The 15,844-nt window shown below is 48.6% G+C and overlaps 1 long non-coding RNA gene across 1 annotated transcript; it reads right to left on the bottom strand.

Annotated features, from left to right (window-relative positions):
• Window positions 1–254: 254 nt before the first annotated feature.
• On the bottom strand, window positions 255–10,601 carry LOC125612301. The gene is made up of 3 exons (XR_007342598.1): window positions 10,589–10,601; window positions 4,841–4,843; window positions 255–2,117 (listed from the first exon to the last, which is right to left on the bottom strand). It is a non-coding gene; the product is annotated as an uncharacterized LOC125612301 (long non-coding RNA).
• Between the last annotated feature and the right edge of the window lie 5,243 nt (window positions 10,602–15,844).

Raw genomic sequence — 15,844 nt, 5'->3', positions numbered from 1 at the left:
GTGGCGTGTACACACACTTATCCCTACACGAAAGTGACTGCACTCCTGTGTTTCACATCCCACTTAGCTGGGATTCTGAAAGACATTAACACTGATCTGGCCAAACATGAACCAAAGCACTCAATTTTTTTTTGGGGGGGGGGAGTACTGGGGATCGAACTCAGGGGTACTCAACCACTGAGCCACATCCCACATCCCCTGCCCATTTTTCTATTTTATTTAGAGACAGGGTCTGAGTTGCTTGGAGCCTTGCTTTTGCTGAGGCTTGCCTCAAACTTGCAATCCTCCTGCCTCAGCCTCCCAAGCTGCTGGGATTACAGGCATGTGACACGCCCAGCTACAACACACTCATTTCTTGACTTAATTATCACAAGTAGTTAAAAAAGAGACATTTGGCAAAGAGTAATGATATGTAAAAATATCTATCTGACAATAAAACAATTACCATTCCAAAATATGCATCATACTCAGAAATATAACAGAGGGCAATTTTCACCACTCTAAGTATCAGAGGCACAACTTTATGTGTTTATTAAAAGGCACAAATACCTATTTTTAGAAACATGGCGGGCTGCTTTGGCTATTATGCAGTCAGTCAGCGGCTCCTCCTCTTCCTGAGGATGCCCGCGCTTAAATTCCGCCTTCTCCCCAGGCTTCCATTTGTGATGTCATAACAGAACTACCATCCCAGCAAGGAACTCTTGCCAATTGCTATGGAAATTGGGTGGCATTAATTTAGCATCTGAATCTCACCCCCCTGGACAAGATCAACAAGTCAGAATCCCAACTTGTTGGCCTGGACATTTTCTGTCACTTCCCCAAAATACATAAAGCTCCTATAAAAGGCCCATCAAGCACCACCTGGAACCCCCAGCCTGTGAGACTCCACAGATCACCCAGGGGTGCCCTGCCTAGAGATCCAGGGATACCCCAGATCCACAGAAATCTCCACTCAGACCCCCAGATTCTTCCAACAAGCAGTGACAACAACCTGCAGAGACCAGAACAGGTGGCGATTCACACTCCCCAGACTGGACAGGTCAATGGAGCCTTGAAAGTATCCCCTGCCCCTTGCCCTCAGTTCTTCTCCAGGTCAAAACCCCTCTGGGCTTCTTTCTGTCTGGCTCCCCTCTTCCCAGCTCCCCACCCCCACTGAACTCGGTGAAGAACATTATCTAATATAGGCTACAAAACTGATGAGAAAGCCAGTATCTTCCTGCCTGTAAAGTTCAAATCAATTCTACTTCCTGACTAGCAACCCCAAATACATTTCAAAAGAATAACTGAAAGATGCCAACGTGGGTTCTGAAACCTGCAATCACCTTCTGGCCCAAGCCTGTGGTTCCCAGCCATGTCTCCTGGCTCTGAGTGGAGCCTGTGGGCGGGGGAGGGGAGGTTCCTTCCACAGAGTGACTGCATAGAATCCCACCAGCCTGCACGGGCGTTCTGCTTCCTTCCCTTTCCTCTTTTGAAGCATCCTACCACAGTCTTGTCTTTAGAACCAGAAGCATCCCTACAACTCTGTCCATCCATTCAGACAAGGCAGTATAGTCCAGGGACAGAAAGGAGACCCTGGGGGAGAGCTTCCAGATCCTAAAGAAGCACTGGATTTGCAATGAACAATCCGGGTGCTGTAATCTGTTAACAGTGGGGAAGACGAGGCTCAAGACAGGGAACTCTATACCAACTCTGCGACTTTTCCGCAAATCTAAAAGTACTCTAAAATTAAGAGCTCATTTTAAAAGCAACCTGGAAGTCCTCAAGCCTGAGAAGCAAGGAAAATAAAAGATAAAACAAAATTTCAGCATCACACACTCCCAGTGCATGCCTTTTGAAACTCTTAAAGAATCAAAGGCATAAAAGAGTCTGGGAGTTGGAACACAAAGTCTCCCACACAGACACGGACGCCAGTGTCTAGAAGAGAACAGAACCTGCTGTGGACAGCGTGCGTCGTCCACCCTGGGCACGGCGGACAAGGTATACGGCAAAGGGCAAGGCAAACTTTCTTCCCTCCCTGGTGGGTTCGAGAGGCCACGATGGCACACCACAATACACAACACGAATGCCTCAACTGGCCTAGTGCAGTGGCACACACTGAATCCCAGCAACTCGGGAGACTAGGGCAGGAGGATTGCCAACTTCAAGGGAGGGAGGCTCGGCAACTGAAGCAGACCTTGTCCCAAAATAAAAATTTAAAGGCTGGGGTTGTAGCTGAGCAATAGAGCTCCCTTGGTCTCAATCCTCAGAACCAAAAGAACAATAACAACTACTACTGCTTCTCCTCACAGCGTGGAGCTCAGTGGAAGAGTGCTGGCTGGGCTCCATCCCCAGCACCAGAGAGAAACAAAAGCGCCTCCTGCGGCCAAACCCCTATTTCAGGTGGAGCCCTTTGCACACATTCTCAAGGTAACCAAGTGGGGCAACTTCTGACTGGTTCTAGGCCTACAGCCCCAGGCTAGTAGTCACGCTCCCCTCCCTTGAGGCTGCACCAGGTGCTTCTCCACGGCCGACATCCCCAGCCCTTTTCAAATCTTACCTTCAGACAGAGTCTGGCTAAGTTGAAGAGACTGGCCTTGAACTTGCAACCTTCCTTCCTCAGCCTCAAGTGCCTGGGATTACAGACTAACCATGCCAGGTCATGTATATGCTTCTTAAAAATGTTTATTGCCCAAACAGACTGTATACCTGAACATTGTGCTGAATGATATTAAACTCAAGTAATTACTTAATATTATTTATTATCACAAGTGGTTTTCATAAAATAGAGAAATTGTGTATCCTTTTCCTAGTTTCTGCTATAATACCATCTCAAAAATCTATAGTACAAAATCATAACCAGGACGGCAATGATGCTGAGATACACCAAAAGCTATTCAGAACCCCCCATATTTACTTGTACTCATGTGTGCTTAGTTCTGTGCAATGTCAGTGCAGGTGTAGGTGTGTGGGTCAGCTGCCAGTCAAGATACCAAACAGGTCCAACACAAGGACACTAGGGCTGCTCTTTTACCCACACCCCCATCTCTAGCAACCAACCTCTCTTGAATTGTGCCATTTCAAAAGTGTCATAAGTGACCTGCAGCCTGCAACAATGTGCTCCCCTTCATGGCTAACAGGAGTCCACGGCAGGGGTGTGCCCCTGTTTGACCACTGAGCTCCTGGCACCTGGGCTATTTCCAGTCTGGGGATATTGCAAACAGACCTCCTGTGAACCTTTCTGTACAGGACCTGGATTCATAGTAATTTTTGCTCTTTGATTTTAAAAGGGTGAGGTCCTCCCTGTCCTAACGTCAAGGAAGGAACCACTCCCACACGCATGCATGGTGAGCATGCTCTGCTCAGGGAGGAAAAAGCACTTCGCTACTCACACTGCACACCTCAGCACAGCCCCGGCCAGGACAGCCACACACTGCACAGATATGCGTAATTTTTTTTTTAGTTGTTGATAGACCTTTATTGTATTTATTTTTATGCGGTGCCGAAAATCGAACCAAGTGCCTCACACATGCCAGGCAAGTGCACTGCCGCTGAGCCACAGTGCCAGCCCCAGATATGCAGAATTTTTAACAGCTCCAAAACACTGCCACAATTCCTTGACCCACCCCCTGCCAGAAGACTACTTCTGAGTTTTCATAACCCCACCCTTCCTGCCACTCCAATGCCACAACGGTGCCCCATGGATCTGTCCTACAGCTAACTCCCTGAGCTCCCTACACCTTTATCACCAGGCTCCCTTTGGGCCCCAAGAGCCAGCCATGCTCTGTCCAATGGCAACGTCAATAGCTGATATCCAAGAAGCAGAACAATCCCAAACAGCTGGGAACGCTGGGCCGCAGACCACCTTCCTGGCCAAGCTCACACGCCCTTTAAGAAAACTCTCAGTTCTTTTAGTGCGTCACATTCTGATGGCCCAGTTCACACACAAAAAGTATCCAAGACCCAAAACTCTGAGCTCATGGGAAGAGCAAAGACCAGCTGGAAACCGAGCACGGGCAGGAGGACAGCTGAGGGGCTGGGTGCTACCACCAGGCTGTGTCTCGGGAGGAACAACAGCAGGGGGTTCGCTGTGGGACCAGGTAATACAGGATGGGAGAAGTGGGAGGAGAGAGATCAGTAAGTTCAAGGGCATTCGTAGAAGCAGGGGCAGTGCCAACCACAAGCAGGCTGAGGTGCCACACTCCCAGAGACTCCTGAGAACTGCTTTCTAGCCACTGTCAGGGAGTGGGGAGAAGAGGGCTCTGGGTCAACTGCAGTCCCTGTGGGATGCCCTGTGCAGAGGCCGGCTTCAGAATGCCCGCCCCGACACAGCCTAGAGGGGATGAGCAGCCAGGCGCCCTGTACACTCCTGGGGTTTCAGCCATGCAGGAGGATTTCAAATTAGAGACCAGCCCAGGTAGCTGAATGAGATCCTGTCACAAAATAAATTTTAATTTATTTGTAAATAAAATTTAGCGAGCGTGGCTGGGGCAGTGGCAGGTCCTGTGTTCAATAAAAAAAAAATGTGATAAGGTCAGGAATCACAGCTTAGAATTATCTCTTCTCCCGCCTCAAATCTAAAAATGCAACCTTCATTCCAAACTCAGCGGCTTGACACTCACCTCCCAACAACAGTGGGTATAACACAAGGGCTGGCCAGGCAGCACTGCGCCTCCGGATGACCATGCTGCCCGTGGCCAGGAGACCCACACGTGGCCCTTCCTTCCGTTCCTGACTACATCTGTGAAGTCCCTTAGAAGCAGCCAACTCAGGAATATGGTTCTAAGTGGGAATTTTCACCTATGCTTCAAAACTATTCATTAAAGATTATAACACAGTATCATTACATGACCAAAGAGGTCACGCACTCAACCCCAACAGGTGCCCATGCTCTGTTTGCCTGCAATTATAGGAACAGGGACACTCCTTGGCCTAGTCCATTTCTTTTCCAGGCAGCAGAAGCACGAGAAGCAAAGACAAGCATTTCCAGCCACAGGTGGACCAGGCTCTAGGGTCCAGCAGGACTGAGAAAGACAAGCCCTCATCTGAGGTGCTTACCAGAAAGTGGGCGCCTATTTCACGGGGTGTACCTGCAATGGAGGGGAAAGTGTGCAGTGTCAGGACCACGGGGTTCGGGGCCACAGTGGGCAGACGTGTACCTTGGTCACGGGGAGGAGGCATCTGGATGAAGCCCACAGGACGAATAGCGGCCAGGCACGGGGCAGAGACTCTGGAGAAACGGGTTCCAGGCGGAGCAAAGCACAGGAAGGGCAGGAAAGCCGGCAGTGGGAAAGGGGGGACATGGAAGGCAGGGCCACCGAGGGCCTCCGCGCCTCCACAGAAGCCCATGACTGCCACCCCACCCCGCCTGCCCAGACTGCCCTGGGCAGGCAGCAGGGTCTCCTACAAAGCTCCTCTGCTCTTCTGCCAGGGCCCTGGAGAGCAGTGACTACCCTGCTCGTTCCCAGCCCACCACGTGTCATCTCTGTGTGGTTTAGAAATGGGCAACTCTGCACCCTATGAATTCTTCAGGCCACCTTATTAACAGTCAAAGTGGCTTAATCGGCTCAACAATCCAAAGCATTACTAACAACTGTGAACCCGGTTATTTGGTTTCCATGATTCTCACGAAGCTGGTAAGAAACCAGCCTCTATGTGACAGTCCCATACTGCTGAACTACACTTCCTTTGAGGGCCCCTGCAGGCCAAGGCCAGTGCCCACCCAGCTTCAAAGGTGAAAAGCCTGAAGACTGGAAGGAGACCCATTTGATTGAACCTTGACAGCTGCTCTATGTTCTGGAATAGTCCCGATTTAAATTAGGTACAGGAAAATAAAGCCCACAGAAGGCCACATATAATCTGTGTTCCTTAAATAAAACGTTTGGGGTTTTCGGTGTGGCTTTATTATGTAAAAGATCATCTGCTCCCCAGAGATCCTCCTCACCACCAGCCATGCCCAGCCAAGCTCTGTGGTTCTGAGGCTGTGAGGGGCATGAGGAGGACAAACCTGTGACCTCTGCACTTGCTCACACACTGTCTCTGCCACAGAAGAAACACAACGTGGGGCTAGGCAAAAGAAGCACCAGCTTGTATGGCAGAGACGGCCTCAGAGAAGCAGCAGGACAACAGGTGTGCGCCAACTGTACGAGAAATACCTCTGGGACAGACACCCCTGCATGGACTGGGATGACATCCGCAGTGTCAGCGCTCCTCCACCACCGTGAGGTCTCCATGTTGTCTGGATGTTCTCAGTAAGTACCTATCACCCTTATGAAAGCAAAAGCACACACACACACACACACACACAGACCGAGTCAGGCCAGGAAAGCATACCCAGACCCCAGCGTGGCCTGGAAGACGTGTTTACACCATGGCAAATGGCAGCATCTTCTCTCCCGTGCCTGTTTCCCTTAAGAAATATTCAAAAACATGGGCCAGTCTGGGGTTGCGGGGTGAGCTCAGAGCTAGATAGGCTGTGATCATTAAAACTTTCAAAACCTGGGTGGCACACACCTGTAATCCTAATGGCCTGGGAGACTGAGGCAGGAGGATCACAAGTTTGAGGCCAGCCTCAGCAACTTGGTAAGATCCTAAGAAACATAGCAAGATACCATGTTTCAAAATAAAAAGAGCTGGGGATGTGGCTCAATAGTTGAGTGCCCCTGGATTCAGTCCCTCCCTGGTACCAAAAAAAAAAAAAAAAAAAAAAAAAAACCCACAACCAATTCCAAATAGGTTCTTTCATTTGAATAAAACCAAACAGGAACCTAAAACAGATATTTTTTATACTAGCCCTACCCTTACCCACCTGAGACACAGACCAACCACAAAGCATGACTTACTCTCCTTCAGAAAGGATCTACGCATACTCCCTGGAATCAAAGACTGAAAAATAGTTTTCCAGGGAATATTAAAGAAAATCTAGCTTTATCATTTAAAGGGAAAAAAAAAAAAAAGCACAGCATGTTGGGGGGGGTGCAGTTCTATCCATGAACCAGTGAAGGCTCCCAACATGGGTGCGTGCTAGCCAAGCAGCACAGGACACAGCCACCCCAGAGAACAGCCCTGCAGAAGAGACTGCTCAGGAAGGCAGGAAGGCTTGCCCTGGCAGGCACTGCTCCCAGTGAGTCCACACACACTCCATCCACTCCAGAGCTACACATGCAAACACAAATCTAGCCCAAAATCTGGGGCTAGGGGTGGTGGCACACACTTATAATCCCAGCCACTGAGGTGGCCGGGGCAGAAGGAGCAGGGTGAAACCAGCCTCAGCAACTCACATCTGGACTGGAGAGGCAGCTCAGTGGCAAAGCAGCCCGAGGTTCAATCCCCAGCAATCCCTGGGTCAATCGTGGTATTGCAGAACAACAACGAAAAGCTCGCATTTCTAACTACAGAGAAGGTGGTATCGACACTTTCACGGACGTTGAAAGAAACAGTAGGTGAAGGCAGCTGGGAAAAAGAAGCACAAATTGAGGTGTTCCATTCCCTGAGCTTGCGATTCACCATGAAGCATAAGGATCGAGATAGCCCTGGCTGGCAGGAGGGAACACCATGGCTCCACGAAACCAAGTCCAGAGCAGCCCCCATCAAATGGTTTGATTTTGACAACATGCAAAAGCAATTCAATAGGAAAGGAAAAGTCTCCTTAACCAATGGATAACCCTATGTCTAGGGACAACACACGAGCCTTGCCTTTGCAGCGATCAACTCATTATGAAATGTCAACTGTCAGACTTTTAGAAGGAAAGTTTCTGTGGAGGGGGCCAGGCATTCTTAGATATGATACCAAATACAAGAACACAAAAAGAAAACTTTGATAAAGTTTACTTCGTTAAAACTAAGGTTTTTACCACTCAATTTTTTTAATGTGACAATTAGAATAAATATTACTTTTTACCATCTTAAAAAAAAAAAAAAAACCCTAAGACTTTTGCTCCACAAAGACACTGTTAAGAGAATAAACAGATATGCAATAGGCTGGTAGAAAATATTTGCAAATCACACACCAGACAAACAACTTCATCTCAAATACTACATAAAAAACTCTCAAAATTCAATTGCAGGAAACCCATCTCAAAAAAACCAGTAACAGCCTCACACCCCCGCTTACACAAGAAGACGGTGATGGCAAGCATGCAGAGGGGTACTCACCTTCAGTGCACCCCAAACCCCACAGACCCTGCCACTGACTGCCATCCAGCCACTGGCCACTGTGCCCGCCGGCCAGCAACAGACCCTCCTGAGCATGCACTGCGCTGCCCAAGCCAACTGGATGTCAGCCCCTCCCTATGACACTAAGTGGTGACAAACTGTCAGGATGGGGTGCAGTCCCACCCATCTTCTTTTTTAGAATGCGTGTCCCATGGTGTCATCTCTGCACCAAACACAGACGCTGACCACATAACCAGCTCCCGTGGCTGTGCACAGTAAAATCCAGCCTATGAGAGCCTCCCGCCACCCCTCAAGGGTTCTGCTGCTCTAGGAAACCCTCAGCTGACAGGGAACACCCATCCACTTGTACCACCCAGTCATTTTTGCAGCTTACTATCAAAGTATGGCCTAACTACAAGAAAGTTCAGATCCTTCTGAAAAACACTAAATGAAATCTATTACAGAAGATGCAATCATGAGAACGTCCACATCTTTCTGACCCACTATAAATCACTGTGAGGTTCGGCATAACATGAATCCAGGAACCACCAGGAACCACCGACACCTGGTGCCCGTGTCCGGGGGTGCTAGGGGCTGAACTAGTAGAAGCCAGACGCCTAAGGCCTAATGCGTCATGGCTCCATCCACGTGAAATGCCCAGCACAGGCAAAGCCAGACTCACAGGTCAGGGGCTGCCGAGGACTGGAAGAGATGGCGAGTGTCTGCTGGTGAGTTCAGGGCGTTTTTGCAATGATGAAAATGTCCTAAAATTGTGTTGACAGCTACACAATTGCCGAAATAATATAACCCACCAAGAGATGGGCACAATGGCACATGCCTATAATTCCAGCAGCAACTAAGGAGGGTAAGGCAGGAGGATTGCTAGCCTCAGCAACTTAGTGAGACCCAGTTCCAAAATAAAAAGGGATAGGGATGTAGCTCAGTGGTAATGTGTCCCTGGGTTCAATCCCCAGTACCTCCCTCCTCCCCAAATACATAAAACCTAAAACCTACCAATGGGTAAATTCTGAAGTGAATCACAGTACAATTTAGTTATTTTTAAAATAATGGTGATTGCTACTGTGTTTTATGAAAAAAAGCACAGCATGTGTGAGGCCCGCCCTGAGTTTGATCTCCAGCACAGACAGAAAAGAACAGATCCAAATCGAACTCTCTATAACTGTTACCAGAGTAGGCGAAGTTAAGATTAACAATGTTTTAATTTATGACTGAAGCTGAAATATAAAAGTGTGGTGTGTCCCATTTATTATGGAAGAGGAAGAACTACTCTTTAAGGCAAAGAAAGTGACCTGGGCCAGGTCCCTGCACCCCTGGCATCAAGCCTAACAGGGAAGCAATGGGAAGAATGACAGTGCTGTGACACATACCCCAAAACCAGGCAGGAGGTGCCCATGCCCATCTGCAGAGCCCACTGCCGGCACCCTCGGCAGGCCTTCCTGCTCCCCACGCAGCCTCCCCTTCCGACTTCCAGAACCCCGTCTGTGCGCTCCTCTGGTGCTCCCCGCGCTCTGCTCTGCGTTATTCTCATGACCTATCTGCGCTCCGTGCCTCAGGGGGATTACCAGGTGACCAGGTATGCACTCTGCTGAGTGGGTCTGGGTCTGTAATAATCTTCCTAGTTTATAACAGACAAAAATGCTTGATTTTCTGTATTGTAGTCAATCCTGAGGAGGACAGAGTCCCTGAAAAGAGCTGAGGCCACACCAGCCCATGCCTGCGTCCACATGATGATCCCACAGACCTGAGTGCCGATGGAGATGCCCTGCAGCTGCGCTGGCTCAGCAGGCTCCATGTGAGTGGCTCGCTCATTTGAAAAGTGGCTTGTGTAACAAGAACTAATATCTTCCATTTTATTTGACTTAAAAGGCCACGTGTAGTTAGTGAGCACATGAAATATGGCTAGAGACTAAGAAACTACTTAATCCTAGCTACTATAGATTTAATCAGCCACATGGGGCTAGTGGCCATAATACTGGACAGTGAAGAACTAGAGCCCTCAGCCCCTCCTAGTCCTGGTTTCTACATCTGAAGTGCAAGGGCCACAACACAGTTCTGCTCTAAAAAACACAACTCTATAATCCAGTACGCTTTGACAGACACTCTAAAGTGTTATCTCAACAAAAATAAAAGCCCTTTTGAAACACATTATAGGGCCTGCTGGGCAGGGAGGCACAGACCTGTAATCTCAGTGACTCAGGAGGCTGAGGGCAGGAGGATTACAAGTTCTAGGCCAGCCGCAGCAACTTAGCAAGACCCTGTCTCAAAATAAAAAGGGCTGAGTATGTAGCTCAGTGGTAAAGTACTCTAATCCTAGCACCCCTGGGCTCAACTCCCAGTACTGCAAAAGGAAAGAAAAAAGACCTAGCTTTGTCAAAACAGAATTCTTCCTCTCCACATCCCAAGGTCACTCACAATCCAATTTGAGAATAAACCTGACCACGTCTAACTCCCATCAGCAAATTTTACCTTTAGCTTTCAGCATTACGTTTCCCCCGATACTGGGGTGCTTACAGGGACAAGAGACCTAAATAATCGCCGTGGCCCTGCCTGCCATTACCTGGGCACTTCCGAAAGAGTCCAGCCTTGATTTGGAAGCCATGTTACTGGGTGCCGTGCATCCCAAAGTTTGACAATCACCTCAAGAGTCACTTGCTTTCCTCCTGACTAGGACACCCAGAGTCATCTCCCCCACTGAGCCACATCCCCAGCCCTATTTTATTTAGAGAGAGGGTCTCACTGAGTTGCTTAATGACTCGCCGTTGCTGAGACTGGCTTTGAACTTGCAATCTTCCTGCTTCAGCCTCCTGAGCCTCTGGGATTACAGGTGTGCGCCACCCGAGCCAGCTTAGTCTCTCTCTCTCTTTTTTTTTTTTTTTTTGAGAGAGAGAGAGAGAGAGAGAAGTTTTTAATATTTATTTTTTAGTTTTCGGCGGACACAGCATCTTTGTTTGTATGTGGTGCTGAGGATCGAACCCTGGCCGCACGCATGCCAGGCGAGCGCGCTGCCGCTTGAGCCACATCCCCAGCCCCGGCTTAGTCTCTATCCCATCTCCTCCAGGCAGTGGACAGAGCATCAACACAATCGATGCACATGTTCTCTGGACATGCTGAAGCCAGAATTTGTGTGGCCCATCTTTTATTTTTGCAGCAAAATCTCACACCTTCAACCTACTAAAATCACCCATCTGAGGCAATGTCCAGAAAAGAACCTGTGCTGTGCTGAAGAGCATGGGGGCCATTCAGAAAACAGCAAGGTGGCACAAGCCTGTGATTCCAGCAACCTGGGAGGCTGAGGCAGGAGGCCTCCAAGTTCAAGGAGGCCCCTGGCAAATTAGTGAGATCCCGTCTCAAAGTAAAATTTTAAAAAATGGGCTAGGATCATTATAGCTCAGAGACAGACCACTCCTAGGTTCAATCCCAGTAATGTAAAGAGAAAAAAAAAGTCACATTGATTTAATCTTTCTTGAATCAATGATTTACAGGCAGACCAAGTTCAAACCAAGAAAGGGTTTCTGGGCTGGAGATGTAGCTGAGTGGTAGAGCACCTGTCTACCATACGCTCAGCACTGGGTTCCTTCCCTAGCAATGCAAGGGGTGGTGGTGGGGATTTCTGTATTTAAACTAGTCTTGCCATAGTCTGACTGCTACAGTTACTTTATAACTAAATAGTCTGCCCAAAGTTGTCTATCACAACTTTAAAACACTGTCAGGTAAAGAAGCTGAAAAGGGAATTATTTAATATATGCCACAATAGTAAATACCACATGGCTAGCTAGAAGTTAATGGTGCAAGGAGACTAGCCTTTGAAGCCACCTAATTTCTTTCAACCTCTGCCCAGTTAAGGAATCCTGAGGCTCTGGTACCTCTGACCCACTTTTCCTCCCACCTTGTAAAAGCTGCCCTCTTAAAAGATTCAGGTGATGGGGAGGACACCTACACAGCTGGGCAGGGCTTAAAAACAGGATATGGGCAGGGAGTGGGGCTCTGGGACGCAGCCAGGCCCCCCCGAGATCTGTGCAGGCTTGGAGAGGGCCTGGCAGCTCAGACACCAGTCTGCTCATGGGAAAGTGCAGACGGCTGTGGGGAGGAAGAGCTGCGGGGAGAGGCCCGGTCTTTGGATTAAAATGCCTCAGTGACCAATTCTGAATGTCTAGAGACTTGGGTACTGAAATGCAGTACACCTGTTCCCCAGCTGGCCACACACAGGCCTATTCCCATCAAACTCGTCCACACGCTCAGAGCTACACAGTCCAGGAGAGTTTGCTTTAGAAAACTCAGAATCTCTTTTAAAATGTTACTGAACACTTGACTCACAATTGAAGTGATCTACCAATGGATAATGTTTTGCCTGGTGCCCTCCTATGTCACCAAATTCCACCTGCTGTACTCCACGGGAGGCCTCAGCCTATTCTGGCAGAGAGCTACTTTCCCTACTCAAAGCATGTGGTGAACCACACAAGACAGTTCAGCCCAGGAAGTCCACCCGTAGCCTGCCTCGCAGTGAGCAGGTGTTTAAGGAACTGCTACTTTCATGGCCAATGGTGTCTCCAGACAGAGATGGATGGCAAATGGCTGTGAAGCCAGCCAGCCAGGGCTCCAGTCCCTGGCTCTGCCACCTACCTGGCCAAGCCCAGTAGGTCCTCAGACTTGCTCAGCATTCTGTTCAGTTCTGCTCCACAACGGGGACCATGCTGCATCCACCCTGGATCTGTGGGTGCAGCCCTGTCACGTGGCCTGGCACTGTGAACCCTTGGAGAGTGTCAGCCTCGCCACACAGCAAGCCTCTGCAGCCTTCTGAAGGTCGAGGCAGCCATGCCCATCCAGCGTTCACATGCTCCTTGTGACCCACCACCTTCAAGCCTGCTGGTGTCCTCTGGCTGCTCTACCCAATTACCACAGACTTGGTGGCCACACACACACTTGCTCAGTTCTGGAGGTCAGAAGTCTGAAATGGGTCTCACTGGGCTAAAAGCAAGGTGTTGGCAGAGCCCTGTTCCTTGTGGAGGCCTCAGGGGCCATCTTGGCCTCCCTTCCCCAGCTTCCAGGGACCACCCACATCCCTCAATCACCCTTACACCTTCAAAGCCAGCAGAGGCTGGTCATCTTCTCACCCAGGTAACTGACACTGATTCCTGCCCCTCCCCTTCTTCTGCAGAGACCCTGGGGGCCCTGATGATTATACTGGTCGTCTAGATAATGCATCATGATCTTGTATGGGGATCGGCAAAGGAATTCTGTCACACAACAGAGCATGTTCAAAGGTCCCAGGATCAAGGTGCAGTCATCTCTGAGAAGGTGAGACCACCACTGCCTATTCCAGACCCTAAATCTCAGAGACTGGCAAGATCCCACACCTTTCCCATCTCTGAACACACCACCCTCTTCCATCTCAGCTGTGTCACCTCTGGGAAGCCTCCCCAGACCATCCCTTCCAAGCAGGCCAGTCCTCTTTCCTCTTCACCACAACTGTCCCTGTCGGACACCACAGTCCCTCACTGGAGCTCTCCCTCACACCTCCTTTCCTCGAAGGTGGTCACATGTGTGGGAGGGACGAAAACCCTGCATCCAGCACTGCACCTGCCAGTCAGCAGGAGTTTGATGGATGAACACCTGGCCAGGCTCTGTGGGCACCAGGGCGCAGGCAGCACAAGCAGTCAGGGGCGGGCAGGACGGCACAGAAATGAAGGCCAATGCAGGCATGGGATGGAGGGGGCAGAAAGGGGCCCTCGCAGTGCTACTTGACACAGTGGTTGCACAGATACCCCTCAGTACCCGAACAGAAGTTAGGGGAGGCTTTAGAAATTTTGAGAAGTTTGACCTCCCTGGCCATATCCAAGCATACATCTGGGGGCCTGTCTGAGGAGGAAGCTGGTATGTCTTGTCACAAGAGGTAACTGCAGTCAGTCATGTGCAGCAGACCCATGGCACGGCCTGCGAGATTCCAGGATTTGATAACTATAACCCAACATAAATAAAATCCACCACAACCCATTTCTTTTTTTCTTTCTTTCTTGGTAGTGGGGATTGAACCCAGGGGCACTTTATAGGACTGAGTCACACCCAGACAGTTTTTATTTGGGGACAGGTTCTTCCTTATTTGCTCAGGCTGACCTCAAACTTTCAATTCTCCTGCCTCAATCTCCACCATGCACCACCATACCCAGTTCAGAAGTCTATTTATTCCAATAGAAGATAATTTAGCTATAAGTTCACCCGATAGTCATTTAGCTGTCTACAGAGATGAAGCATTGCAAAAACACTTTATCAACTAAACCACAGCCAGTCAGGTGTGGTGACACACGCCTATAATCCCAGGGACTTGGTAGACTGAGACAGGAGGATCACAAGTTTGAGGCCAGCCTCAGCAACTTAACAAGGACCCTAAGCAAGTTAGTGAGGCCCTTTCTCAAAATATATATGTATATAGCTGGGGATATAGCTAAATGCCCCTGGGTTTAATCCTCACTAGCAAAAAAAAAAAAAAAACCAAATTAAAGCACAGTGGATCATGCCTATAATCCCAGCAACTGAGGCTGAGACAGGAGGCTCACAGGTTTGAGGCCAGCCTCAGCAACTTAGTGAAATCCTGCCTCAAAAGATAAAAAAGGATTTGGGATATGAGTGGTAAAAGCAATCCTGGGTTCAATCCCCAGTACCAAAAAGATAAATAAAAACTAAAGATGCATGCACACATGGCATTCAATGCATGCATGAAGGCTTCAAAGTATGTAATTTCTATGCCATGCAAAGTTCTGCTCGGTCACCCTGGAACGACAGTTACATGTCTATGATCTATTCTTTATATTAACCCATCATGTCCCAAGTTTAATTCTATAAACATAATAATTACTTCAAAGTTATGGCAAATGGTGCATTTGTTACTCAACTTAAGCTCTACCTGTTGCACATCTGGAGCAATGGGAGAAAATGGGTTAATCACCTGTACATACTTTCTGCACATGCACAGTTTCTTCAATTCTTTTTCTCCAAAGTATTTTTGTTCTAAACATAATTGCTGAAATGTTCAGCAATTTACATCTGTAGAATTCATTAATAAACTGAGGCTTTCCACATTTTCAGTTCAGTTGTTGTCTGCACTGTAGTAAAGAAAAAACTTGATCCTTCGTAAGAAACTTGAAAAGCCTTGCTCTACAGGGTTGTCATAAGAACCATCTGTGTACAAGTTCCTAATGCTTTTTACTCATTCTGCTTTTCCAGGACACACTGCATCTTCCCAGCATGAACTGTGACCTTAACACCACCAGGATCATCTAAGCCAAGAATCCAAGCAGGTTGTTTAGGCCGGCACTAGCCAATAAAGCTCTGTTGATGTGTTCTCGCTGTGCTGTCCAATGGGGTGGCCATACTACTGCTGAGCATTCAAAATATGGGTAGTCAAATGAATGTTCAAATACCAAACCTAAGACCTGTAATCCCAGATGCTCTCGAGGCAGGAGGATCACAAGTTTGAGGCCAGTCTCAGCAACTTAGACACAGCAAACCTATCCCCAAAAGGGAGGGGGCTTGAGATGTGGCTCATGCTACAGAGCCCCTGGGTTCAATCCATAGTACCAAAACAATAAATGTCAAATTACAATGTGGCTTGTGGCTACTGCAGTTGCATGGTATGGAGTTAGACCCTTAAGAACCTTCTTACCCCCATACGTCACCCCCTTTGTCCCCAGTATAACAA

This window comes from Marmota marmota, unplaced genomic scaffold (assembly GCF_001458135.2).
Source record: "Marmota marmota marmota unplaced genomic scaffold, marMar, whole genome shotgun sequence".
Lineage (NCBI taxonomy): Eukaryota > Metazoa > Chordata > Mammalia > Rodentia > Sciuridae > Marmota > Marmota marmota.
Note: the sequence above shows the minus strand (reverse complement) of the source record. Positions and strands in the feature narration are given on the sequence as shown.